This window comes from Salmo salar, chromosome 10 (genome assembly GCF_965601325.2).
Source record: "Salmo salar chromosome 10, fSalSal1, whole genome shotgun sequence".
NCBI lineage: Eukaryota > Metazoa > Chordata > Actinopteri > Salmoniformes > Salmonidae > Salmo > Salmo salar.
In genome coordinates, this window is record NC_138300.1 from 17,970,238 (window position 1) to 17,983,811 (window position 13,574).

Consider the following 13,574-nt stretch of genomic DNA (forward strand, 5'->3'; position numbering starts at 1 on the left):
GCCAATCAACATCGACCAGTGGGCTGATGTTTTAATTTCCAATTACAAACACTTGAAATGGAGAGTTTAAATCAACGAGTTACTGAAATGACTTATTTGGGACAGCTTCACTGATAAATAGGAATATTGTCATTGATTCAAAAGGTGAGCATATTACTTTTTAGTCCAGCATGCCTCTCGGCTACATTAGCTAATTTAATCAGTAATACTGCGTAGTCTGTTTTATCTCACACACGTTAGCATCACTTTGGGCCGAGAGGACTGTGTAGGTGCATGTTCAATTGTATCAATTTGTATAGCTATGTCATGTCATGTATTCTAATGTATCATATGAATTATTTATTTTCACAAGTTTTATTGTATAACCATATTAACCATATTAAATTGAGCTCCATAGTTGTATGGCTTGTGTAACAATTTTGCTGACTTGTTTGAACACTGGTATTATGATTTTTAAATGTAATCTAGTTCTAATTTGATTAATGAATACCTTCATTTTATTAATAATTAATGAAAGTGTTAGGTTTGCGTTTCTTGAGTGATCGCTGTATAGCGTTTCCTCGTATGACATGTTATTTTCTTACTTTCTCTTTTAGATTTTTACGTTTTAGTCATTTAGCAGACCCTCCAGAGTGACTTACAGTAGTGAGTGAATACATTTTGGTACTTTTTTTTCATACTGGTTCCCCATGGGAATTGAACCCACAACCCTGGCGTTGCAAGCGCCATATTCTACCAATTGAGCCACACTGGACCATCTTTCTCAGGGTTTTACCCCAAATTGTGTGAAATGTTGACACTACTCTCAAAATATGTGGTCATACTTATTGTCATGAAATATCGTAATGCCCCTTTTATTTATTTTATGGTGCACTATTAATATTTTATTTTAGCCCAGGTCAGTTGATATGCTCAATGTGGGGAGACCAGTTAGGGCTTGAGTAGACCTATTTGTCTTCCTCCCACGACATTCATCAAGGCCCCATCTGGGCTCTCAACTGAATTGTGTTCAATACAGTCATTTCAGTGGCTGACTCACCATTTTGAGCTGATTGTTGTGAAGAGAGATTTAGAGAATTTAATTATTGTATATTGTGATGTATTATTAAATTATTTGCACATTATGGTAATGAGCATGTTATAAAGATTTACTGGGGATAAAGTGTATAGCTAGTTGAACAAAGATGAATACACAGACCATGGCTTGGCACTAGGGATGGGCTATGCAATTTCTTACATTGAATTTGCAAGTGAAATCAGTTGTGTGTTCACCAATGAATTAATTTAGGTGAAAACAATGCTGTTTATAAACAAATGATAGGTTGTGGAAGGATTTGTTGGGTAAAAGTTAATATAGAAATATCATAATCACGTAAGCTAATTGGGATAATGAGGATTGCAGGATCAACATGGGGGAGTCCTGAGCAAATGAATGTCCTCTCCTCCGTGACAGGATGGCATAGGACCGTCGCCTTCATGCTTTGTCATTCATGCGATTGTGTGTTTTGTTCATATTTCTCCTCTCCCATATTAGATAACCTTACTCTCAAAGTTTTCCAACTGTAGCAATACTAAACCCATTTGTAATATACAAAGGTGTGTCATGGAAATTCTACACAGGGTCACTCGAAGTCAATCTTAAATTAATAATTGTTTATTAGCAGTTAACTGGAGAGCTTCCAACAAACTGGATGCAACATAGTGCACATCTGTCAGGAGCTCTCTCGGGTCAGTCCCGTTAGATCTCTTATATACTGGTTACAGACACGTTACATAGGCATAGTTCATAGGGTTGGTTCCGGCATGTCTCTGGCATAGTCTTCTATCTTAACCTCTCTGGGATATGTGGGACGCATCCCACCTCAACAACAGCCAGTGAAATTGCAGGGCGCCAAATTCAAAACAACAGAAATCTCATAATTAAAATTCCTCAAACATACAAGTATTATACACCATTTTAAAGCTTAACTTCTTGTTAATCCAGCCACAGTGTCTGATTTCAAAAAGGCTTTACGGTGAAAGCATACCATATGATTATGTTAGGTCAGTGACCTAGTCACAAAAAACATACAGCCATTTTCCAGCCAAAGAGAGCATTCACAAAAAGCAGAAATAGAGATAAAATTCATCACTAACCTTTGATGATCTTCATCAGATGGCACTCATAGGACTTCATGTTACACAATACATGTATGTTTTGTTCAATAAAGTTCATATTTATATAAAAAAATCTCAGTTTACATTGGCGCGTTATGTTGAGTAATGTTTTGCCTCCAAAACATCCAGTGATTTTGCAGGGAGCCACATCAATTTACAGAAATACTCATCATAAACGTTGATATAAGATACAAGTGTTTTACATAGAATTAAAGATACACCTCTCCTTAATGCAACCGCTGTGTCAGATTTCAAAAAAGCTTTACAGCAAAAGCACACCATGCGATAATCTGAGTACAGCGCTCAGACACCAAAACAAGCCATACAGATACCCGCCATGTTGGAGTCAACAAAAGTCAGAAATAGCATTATAAATATTCACTCACCTTTGATGATCTTCATCGGAATGCACTCCCAGGAATCCAGTTCCACAATAAATGTTTGTTTTGTTTTGATAAAGTCTATATTTATGTCCAAATACCTCCTTTTTGTTCGCGCGTTCACTTCACTATTCCAAATGCTGTAGGCGCATGCACTAAGTCCAGACAAAAAGTAAAAAAAGTTGCATTACAGTTTGTAGAAACATGTCAAACGATGTATAGAATCAATCTTTAGGATGTTTTTATCATAAATCTTCAATAATATTCCAACCGGACAATTCCTTTGTCTTTAGAAATGTAAAGGAACTCAGCTCGCTCTTACGGCTGTGCACGTGACTGAGCTCATGGCATTTTTCCAGACACCTGATTCCAATAGTTCTTATTCTCTCCCCATTCACAGTAGAAGCATGAAACAAGGTTCTAAAGACTGTTGACATATTGTGGAAGCCTAGGAAGTGCAATATGACCCCACAGACACTGTATATTGGATAGGCAATCACTTGAAAAACTACAAACCTCAGATTTCCCACTTCCTGGTTGGATTTTTCTCAGGTTTTTGCCTGCCATATGAGTTCTGTTATACTCACAGACATCATTCAAACAGTTTTAGAAACTTCAGAGTGTTTTCTATCCAAATCTACTAATAATATGCATATCCTAGCTTCTGGGCCTGAGTAGCAGGCAGTTTACTCTGGGCACCTTATTCATCCAAGCTACTCAATACTGCCCGCAGATCCCAAAGAAGTTAACTTATGGAACATATTCTGGGTGTTCTGCCAGGTGGTCCTGAGGAGGAGGTCATGTCGCCGCCCCCTCATATCTTTACCAAGCACAGGCAGGAACCAAGGATTATTTATGGCACTAAGACAAGATGAACATTTTCAAGGCTGTCTCTTCACCAGTTAAAATGTTCCATCACAGGTGTATTAAAAGAGCCTGTTTATTTTCTGCTGCCTGTAGGGAAGTAGGACTTATAGGACAGCATGCTCCCATCTGCACCTGAATTATCCATATACTTTGGCATTAAGTGGAAATAAGATATCAGTTGAAATAACAAATATCCCTATTTTTCTGCCTGTTTGACATTTCCAAGTGGAGGTGCTAGCACTGCTGTTGTGTAGTTCATTATCTCTGGTCAGAATTTTTTTTGGGTCAGAACACAGGTAAGTAACTCTGCTCTCCCTCATGTTTTGTTCCTATAGTGCTGCACAATGGGTTGGTAGCACCTTGTAGCGCAACATGGGGATTGGGACTCTGCTATTGCTCCTACTCTGGAAGAACATCACTTACTGCAGAAGGAACAAGTTGAGAATTGAACAAAACAGGTTTTGTGGTGTAGCAGTAGTTGGCCCTACATCACATTAACAGACAACTTGGATATAAAGAACCAACATTTCTCTTTATATGTATTCTATTTCTGATTCTAACGTTTCTACTGAACATATCCCCTTTTATCATGAATGAAATTGATATCCATGCTGTAGCCTAATGAATGAATGAAGCCTTTATGGCCATTAGGCTATACTAGCCACTATGTGTATCATGATGATGTCTTCCCTTTCCCTTACTCCAGATCCCCTGTTCCTGTTCCTCATCCTCATCTCAGTGCGTCGCTCTCATCCTCCCTACAAACCGAGCCAATGTGAGTGCTCATCATTCAGTCTTCTCTTGTGTTGACAGTGCTGCTCCAGTGTAAGCTGCCTACCACCTCTGCTGTAACACACAGGTTAAACGCTCCCTCCCCCCTCTGAAATTTCCAGCCAATCACATAAGCTGATTAGCTAGGTAAGAGTGATGCTGGGTGCCATGCACACTTTCCCCAACCTATTAGGCTCTTCGTCTTCATCTTGCTTATTAAGGACCTTTGTCATGCAGTGGTTCAATCACACAGTCATATTGTATGTATTTCAGGTTAATCTTAGTGTTTGCATTTGAGTCCATGGTTCACGTCAGTGAGAGTGTTTAGACTCTGGTTTCAAGCCAATCCTTGTCCTCCTAGGCAAACTGGTTGCCTCCCACATTACAATGCTCTGACTGACATTTCTGGGACTAGGCCAATCCCTCTGTGTTGAAAGGAAAGTGATTATTACACACATCCAAATATAGCACAGGAACTGGGCAATAGTTCACCATGTTGACATGTTTTGCATGTCTCAGGACAATCTCTCAGCTAACAAATATACAGTGCATTCGGGAAGTACTCAGACGGCTTCACTTTTCCCACATTTTGTTATGTTACAACCTTATTCTAAAATTGATCAAATATTTTTTTTCTCCCGCATCAATCTAATACACAATACCACATAATGACAAAGCAAAAACGTTTTTTTTGAAATGTTGACGAATGTATAAACAAACAAAAAAACTGAAATAGCTTATTTACCTAAGTATTCAGACCTTTTGCTTTGAGACTCGAAATTGAGCTCAGATGCATCCTGTTTCCATTGATCATCCTTGAGATGTTTCTACAACTTGATTGGAGTCCACCTGTGATAAATTCAATTAATTGGACATGATTTGGAAAGGCACACACCTGTCTATATAAGGTCCCACAGTTGACAGTGCATGTCAGAACATAAACCAAGCCATGGGGCTGAAGGAATTTTCCGTTGAGCTCAGAGACAGGATTGTGTCGAGGCACAGATCTGTGGTAGGGTACCAAAAAATGTCTGCAGCATTGAAGGTCCCCAAGAACACAGTGGCCTTCATCATTTTTAAATGTAAGAAGTTTGGAACCACAAAGACTCTTCCTAGAGCTGGCCGCCCGGCCAAACTGAGAAAAAAAATTGGGGGAGGGCCTTGGTCAGGGAGGTGACCAAGAAACTGATGGTCACTCTGACAGGGTTCCTCTGGGGAGATGAGAGAACCTTCCAGAAGGACAACCATCGCTGCAGCACTACACCAATCAGGCCTTTATTTATGGTAGAGTGGCCAGACAGAAGCCACTCCTCAGTAAAAGGCACATAACAGCCCGCTTGGAGTTTGCCAAAAAGCACCTAAATGACTCTCAGACCATGAGAAACAAGATTCTCTGGTCTGATGAAACCAAGATTGAACTCTTTGGCCAGAATGCCCAGCGTCACGTCTGGAGGAAACCTGGCACCATCCCTACGGTGAAGCAAGGTGATGGCAACATCATGCTGTGGGGATGTTTTTCAGTCCCCAACAGTATGTATTCTATTCAAATAATATCGTCTTTCAGCCACTCTGGTGGCTTCATATCCCTTTTTGGGCGAGCTTGTGGCTCTGTGAACATTCTCTCTCCTTCCCCCTCTTTTTGTGCGTTGTCTGTGGCCTCCTCAGCCTGTATGGCTGGTAGATCTGATAGAGCTCTGACGTGTGTTTTGTTCTTCCGTACCTCAGCTGAGCCTGGGTCAACCACATAGGAGTGTGGGGCATCCGCTTTCCTCAGCACTATTGCTGGTGTCTTTGAGTTTGTAATCAGTTCGTCAGTCAACTGTAAGTGCTGTTATTGGGAAGTGGAAACATCAGATTGACAGTTTTTAATGAAGCCAGCAATGCTGATAACCCCCCCAACTTTTTGTTGTTGTAAACAAAAAGTTCACATTGTCAGAGAGATGCTTACACACATACAGTTTATGTAGCTAGGTCTACTGTAGAACTCACACTATATAATCAGATTGCTTCAGCTGGATTAAAGTATTAATGTGGCCATGCCCCCGAGTAGGGTACAGCCTTTACTCCCATGTAATTAGCCAAACTTTGGCGGCATTCTAAGCAACTTACTGACCCTTTTTTGCCGTTTCAATAAACTTTCTGCAGCCTCACGTGCCGTTATTAATATACTTGGCTGTCACAAAGTTATTCTACGCACTAATTTGTTACCCGACCTGCTAACACTGACAGTAGTTGGCTGGCTAGCTAGAGAAGTTTCTCTATCGAATTCGCTTGTTTTAGATATGTCGTATAACTACTTCCAGTCTTTGCTGCCCTCGAACGGTCTAGGTATTTAAAAAAGTTGATTCTTGTCGGCTTGCCTATATGTCCTTTCAACTTGCTGGAGAGCAGCTGGGGAGACGAAACTACCAAATGGCCCAAAGTAGCCTATGGCGATAACTACACCTACTACCTACACCTAGCCAATTTATTGAAAGCTAGCCAATGTAAGTTTTACTAGCCTAGCCAGCTACTGTAAATGTAAATTTGGCTGCTCAGGAGGGGCTAATGCTTCATTAGCCATCTTTGTCAGTGAATAACATTTTTGAATCTTGATATGTCTCATTTCAAGTAACTAGCTGTGGGCTTAAAGAAGCATTCAAACATATACTTTGCATAGAAACCCACATAAAAGCATGTAGATGCAAGTGTGTGTGTGTCATGTATACTAGAATGCATATTAGCCAACACAGCATATCCAACACACATAGCATACATTGCAATACAATCTTCTCTAAAAACAGCTGGGCAAAATGTATCCAATGTGCCCTGTAATAAGATAACCAGAGCTTGATTTCTAAACTCATTCGTCAGTATTACAGGTTTGCCTAGACAAATACAGCCATAGATTCTTCAACTAAACTGGTATTGGTGATACTCTCTTCGTTATCAATTCTGGAAAACAAATCTTATAAATGTTAGTATCCAGTTGCAGGTGGTTCTACAAACACCAGAGAAAACTCAAAGATAGTAAATCATTTTGTACCGCGCAAGCTGCCGCACATCTAGAATTTTCCAGCATCTTTGCCAGAACTAGTCATTTCTCTGCGATACAGCTGTGTCCATGTGTAGAAGTAGATGATAGTGCATCACACAGTGCTACCAAAACAAAGATCTACACACATCTCACTCGATAGAAAACACGGATTTACTATCTTTGAGTTCTTTCTGGTGATTGTAGAAAAGTGTCAAAGTAGGCTATTACCACTTTAAGAATAATGAATACTTTGGGCCTTGCCAATGGCTTGATATTCAAATTATTATTACATTCTAAAATATGTGAGAATAATGTGGACTTGCCTGACAAAATAAATTGGATGCATGCATGGCGGTTTTTCTAGGCTATGTGGCTGACGCAGGCACACATAAAAGCCGTACATAGTGGTAGGATTCATCTCACCATGGCGGTTTTTATAATGAGAAAGCGACCAAAAAACAGGTTTCTTTTTTAATGGAGGGATTTGTATGGAAAGCCAAGTTGAACAGAGTAGCGCAATACCCTTCAGTTGAAGCGCCGGGAAACAAACTAAATTGGCCACATCTCTCACAAAAACGGGGGGGGGAAATGAAATCATAGATAATTCAGTAGTGACCCGTCATTCAGGGCAGTTTGGTCAGAGGCCCACCTGTTTAGCCTGTTTTGCATGTTATTTTGGCATTAATACGTGTCACATATGTGACCGACCGGCTATATTGGGTCTTATGTAGCAACATTTTTAATTGTGTTTTTTGCATTGGATAAAAGTAGAGACTCCAAGCTAGAAATGTGTATATCATACACTACAGTTGAGGAACAATGGGAAAGTTATTCTTTGAAAGTTGATACATTTGTAACCTCACTTTTGAGAAAATGGCCCTTGAATGTTTTGGTACCTACTTGAGAGCTCTTCTTTGTCCACACCCATTCTGTATCCTTCACACCCTCTTAAGCTTTAGCCCCAGCCATCTCTTCAAGGATTCACATGTGAGGCCATGTACTAAACAACCAAGATTTCAAGACTAAAGGCTGGCTTATACAACGGGTGTGTTCGTAAATTTAATCTGGAGCGCCAGAGTGTGCTCTGGCCGTTCGTAAATTCAGAGTGTTTCGCTCTCGGAGTGTTCAGAGCGCACACTGGACGCTCTGGCTGAGAACTAGGGTCGATCCAAGCATTCTGACCTAACAGCACCCAAGCTAACTGGCTAGCTTGCTAGCTACTTCCAGACATACAGTTGAAGTCGGAAGTTTACATACACCTTAGCCAAATACATTTAAACTCAGTTTTTCACAATTCCAAACATTTAATCCTAGTCACAACTCCCTGTCTTGGGTCAGTTAGGGTCACCACTTTATTTTAAGAATGTGAAATTTCAGAATAATAGTAGAGAGAATGATTGATTTATTTCAGCTTTTATTTCATTCATCACATTCCCAGTGGGTCAGAAGTTTATATACACTCAATTAGTATTTTGTAGCATTGCCTTTAAATTCTTTAACTTGGGTCAAATGTTTCAGGTAGCCTTCCACAAGCTTCCCACAATAAGTTAGGGGGATTTTGGCCCATTCCTCCTGACAGAGCTGGTGTAACTGAGTCAGGTTTGTAGGCCTCCTTGCTCACACATGCTTTTTCAGTTCTGCCCACATATTTTCTATAGGATGAGGGCAGGGCTTTGTGATGGCCACTCCAATACCTTGATTTTGTTGTCCTTAACCCATTTTGCCACAACTTTGGAAGTATGCTTGGGGTCATTGTCCATTTGGAAGACCCATTTGCGACCAAGCTTTAACTTCCTGACTGATGTTTTGAGATGTTGCTTCAATATATCCACATAATTATCCTACCTCATGATGCCATCTATTTTGTGAAGTGCACCAGTCCCTCCTGTAGCAAAGCACCCCCACAACATGATGCTGCCACCCCCGTGCTTCACGGTTGGGATGGTGTTCTTCGGCTTGCAAGCCTCCCCCTTTTTCCTCCAAACATAAGAATGGTCATTATGGCCAAACAGTTCTGTTTTTGTTTCATCAGACCAGAGGACATTTCTCCAAAATGTACGATCTTTGTCCCCATGTGTAGTTGCAAACCGTAGTCTGGCTTTTTTATGGCAGTTTTGGAGCAGTGGCTTCTTCCTTGCTGAGTGGTCTTTCAGGTTATGTCATTATAGGACTCGTTTAACTGTGGATGTAGATACTTTTGTACCTGTTTCCTCCAGTATCTTCACAAGGTCCTTTGCTGTTGTTCTGGGATTGATTTTCACTTTTTGCACCAAAGTACGTTCATCTCTAGGAGACAGAACGTGTCTCCTTCCTGAATGCTATGACTGCTGCGTGGTCCCATGGTGTTTATACTTGCGTACTATTGTTTGTACAGATGAATGTGGTACCTTCAGGCATTTGGAAATTGCTCCCAAGGATGAGCCAGATGTGTAGAGGCCTACAATTTTTTTTCTGAGATCTTGGCTGATTTTTTTGTTGTTGATTTTCCCATGATGTCAAGCAAAGAGGCACTGAGTTTGAAGGTAGGCCTTGAAATATATCCACAGGTACATCTCCAATTGACTTGAAAATAAAGGAGAGCTGCACACTCTTAAGAGCTCAGATGCAAAAATGTAATGTCCAACATTTCCACAGGCAAGCTGTCTTCATCCAATTGACTCAAATTATGTCAATTAGCCTATCAGAATCTTCTAAAGCCATGACATAATTTTCTGGAATTTTCCAAGCTGTTTAAAGGCACAGTCAGCTTACTGTATACAACTTCTGACCCACTGGAATTGTGACACAGTGAAATAATCTGTCTGTAAACAATTGTTGGAAAAATTACTTGCACAAAGTTGATGTCCTAACCGATTTGTCAAAACTCTAGTTAACAAGAAATTTGTGGAGTGGTTGAAAAACAAGTTTAATGACTCCAACATAAGTGTATGTAAACTTCCGACTTCAACTGTAAAGGAGAGAACAGCTCACTCTGACCATTTTACTGGTTAAGCTGTTTTTGTGTTATCCAGAGCTTTGGTGACTGCAACGGTGCTGATGGAAACAATTGTATTTACTCATTTTTGTCAATGTTTACTGACACCGGCTATATTCAACGAGTGTGGAGCGTTCATAAATGTGTCAGTTATTCTGCGGTCTGGCACACTCAGACGACAGTGCTCTGAAATCGGAGTAGATAGACGTAGCTGGTAAATTCACTGTGGCTATCGACAGTTGTCGCAGTGACATTATACACATTCTACTGAAATGGGTACTTGCATAGTGGAGTCTTTTGTTTAGACATGTAACGTTAGCTAGCTAAACAATTAACCATAATCCCAACTCATAACATTACTACCCGGCATGAATCTGCAGGTAGCTAACCAACCAGGTTCAATGTTAGCTAGCTGACTTTAGGCTATAACTAGCAATGCAAATGGCTCTGAGATACAAATAATATCTCTACACAGATCATACACGTAACGTTAGCTAGCTAGCCAGCCAGCTAACATTAGCTAGCTAGCTAACAGTACACTTTAACTTGAAATGAAAACGTCTTTCTCACAAAATGTGAAACTTGTAATATCTGAAAATGTTGCTAGCTAGACTCTTACCCGTATACATGGATGGACACTTCTCCCTCTCTGTCACAGATGTCATGGTTGCCCTTAGTTTGAAGATGTAATCCGGAGACAGGTGTTTTATACAGCCTTCTATGTGTTCTCTTTTCGACTCCGTCTGCATTTCTGTAATGAAACGGAATAATGTTCTCCATCTCCTTAGCTATCATACTCTAATTCCACTGATTTCAAAACTTGGTCCTCCAGAAAGTGGAGCGCAACACTTTTGCAGTCCTACTATGTGATATTTTTCTAAAAAAGCTGTGTGAGAAGCTTATATGTATATGAGCAGTATATGAGCTGGTCAGCTACACATACTGACCAGCTCACATTCTAGACAGAAGCGTGTTACATTGTAGACCAATCCGAACTCCTCTCTCGGCATGTCCAGCACACTCATTATTTCAGCCAATCATGACTAGCGGGAAGGTTCCTGTCTTTTTCCGTGGCTAAGCCAACTAGGCTCATAAATTAACAATTGTATTCGTATTTACAGATGTCATACAAGTTTGTTATTATGACACATGAAAGTTCACGTTTCAGAAGGTATTTCTGCCAAAAAACGCATTTGGATTTTAAAAAAAGGTTTACGTTCAAATGGCGTTCCTGTGAAGTAATGACGCGCGAAATAGGCCTAGTTTCTTGATACGAGTCACATATCAGTTTGCAAATAATGTAAAAAACATTTTTATAATCATTAAGTTAATAAAGCCGCATGCAAACATGGTTTTTATTTGCTTTCTTGAGTAAGGCAGCTCCAAAATCCAGGTGTTTCACCCTAGCTCAGTGCTTTCTGGGTGGTGGGGCAGCCAGCAAATAATGCGGAGCGTAGGGGTTGGTAATGTTCTCTAGTTGTGCCTTAATTGGCTCAGTTTTCTCACTCATAGGGACTCTACGTCACCGCAAAATCTATGGTGAGAGTTTGAAAATTCAAGCCCCTTGGGTGCTGCCACAGAGTTACATTAGAAGTGCCATCCAAGAAGGCTCAAGGTCATTGGCCACAGATAAAATGACTTCAAATCACGTTATATCTACAGTAGCTTTAATTGGACTGTCAACATCATACTTTCCAAATCTTAGCTAGCAAGCTAGCAGTCATCATCATGAATCAAGTCGACAATCTACTGGCAAATCCTTTTTAATCCTTGTCATATGAGGAGAAATAATGAATAGAAATTATAGATAAAACGTATCGGTGCTCATCGGCCATTGAACATAAACATTACACAACAAGTTGGAAATCGCAAATTCAACAATGAGTGGTTTGGAAGGAATCAGTGGCTAACTGCAAGCGTTGCAAAGCAGTCACTAGCCTGCTATTCAGTTGTGTGGTCAGATTCAGATGTGTGGTCCCAAGTCTTTATTTAAAGGCCTCTTTTCCAAGCTTAAATGGATAAACATTCAACATTGGCCATGCTGTCAATCCAACATGACTTCTGCCGTGCTCAAAACAACTAGAAACTCAGGACTGGGAAATCTAACTTCAGTGAATTCAAGACAACTGGGAACTCAGAAAAAAACAAGCTCCGACTGGGAAAATACGTTTTGAATGGTCGTCCAATTCGGAATTGCAAGTCGGGAACTCTGGCCTCTTTCTAGAGCTCCGACCTGAAGATCACTGATATCATCATGATTCAACCTTGTGTTTTTCCGAGTTCCCAGTTGTCATGAAAGCACCATAAATCCATAGAATGCCAGACTTTGATGACAAAGTTTAATGACCACCTTCCTGTTCAAGTGGGCACAGCACAACAAGGTGAGTCCAAAGATGTATTGTATGCTGCTGCATGAATTATGTAATATGCCTGGGAGATATGTATACTGTAGCTAAGAAAGTAAATGCTAAGTGTATGTTGTGTAGTAAGCTGTTAGTAGCCCATGTGCCTCACCCTAATAATTTGGTCCCTTTCTCCCTCTTAATTTTGCCTACTGTTCTGACTTGGTGGCGCACATGTAGCCTATAGCATGTTTTATAGAAATGTAATCATTGAATATTGTAAGAGCTTTCATTGTCTGCTTATATCCCCCTTTATTTATCCTACAGTTCTGACTTGGTGTATAGGGAGAATACTGTAAGAACGGCCCATGTTCTGAATTCCGTCGTTGTACATTTCAAAGGTGCTGAACAAATAGTTATATTGGCTACGTGTATATCCTAGCTCGCTCATTAATGTCTTAATCGAAATTACGTATTGCCTCTTATCCGCTCGTCTTCCCCTTTTGCCATAGTTTGTACATCAATAGAAACCACATTTGTTTAAACAAGTCAGCCATTTCAGCTATGTTTTTTTTTTTAAAGGCAGTAAATGAGGCTGAATTAACTGTTTCGCTGCCAGACAAGGCTCCGCTGATAGCCATGTGTAGCAGTGGTAAGGTTTTGGGACTGCTGTTGGAACTCTGCTGTTGGGACAGCTTTATGTAGGCCCTAACAGTTTGTGGGCACCGTTTGTCACCGTTATAGTGCAATAAATGTATTGTTTAGTGTTGTGTTGTGGCTTTGCTGGCATGCATCAAAAAAATAATTTTAGTTTGCCCCACCAAGATTTACATGTTAAAATCACCACTGGTTATAATGTCGAAATATGTTAGTTACTAAATATCAGCGGTGTAAAGTACTTCAGTAAAATCACTTTAAAGTACTACTTAAATCGGTTTTTGGGGTATCTGTAGTTTACTATTTATATCAACTTTTACTTTTATTTCACTACATTCCTAAAGAAAATGATGTCCTTTTTACTCAATACATTTTCCCTGACACCCAAAAGTACTCGTTACATTTTGAAT

General features: G+C 40.1%; 1 protein-coding gene across 1 annotated transcript in view; it reads left to right on the forward strand.

Annotated features, from left to right (window-relative positions):
• The first annotated feature begins 48 nt into the window (after positions 1-48).
• Positions 49-13,574, forward strand: part of LOC106613647 (AT-rich interactive domain-containing protein 3A) — a 67,081-nt gene continuing 53,555 nt past the window's right edge. Inside the window, exons 1-2 of the mRNA XM_045687422.2 lie at positions 49-144; positions 4,111-4,179. The gene's annotated coding sequence lies outside the window, so the exon portion shown is untranslated. The remainder of the gene's footprint in view (positions 145-4,110; positions 4,180-13,574) is intronic.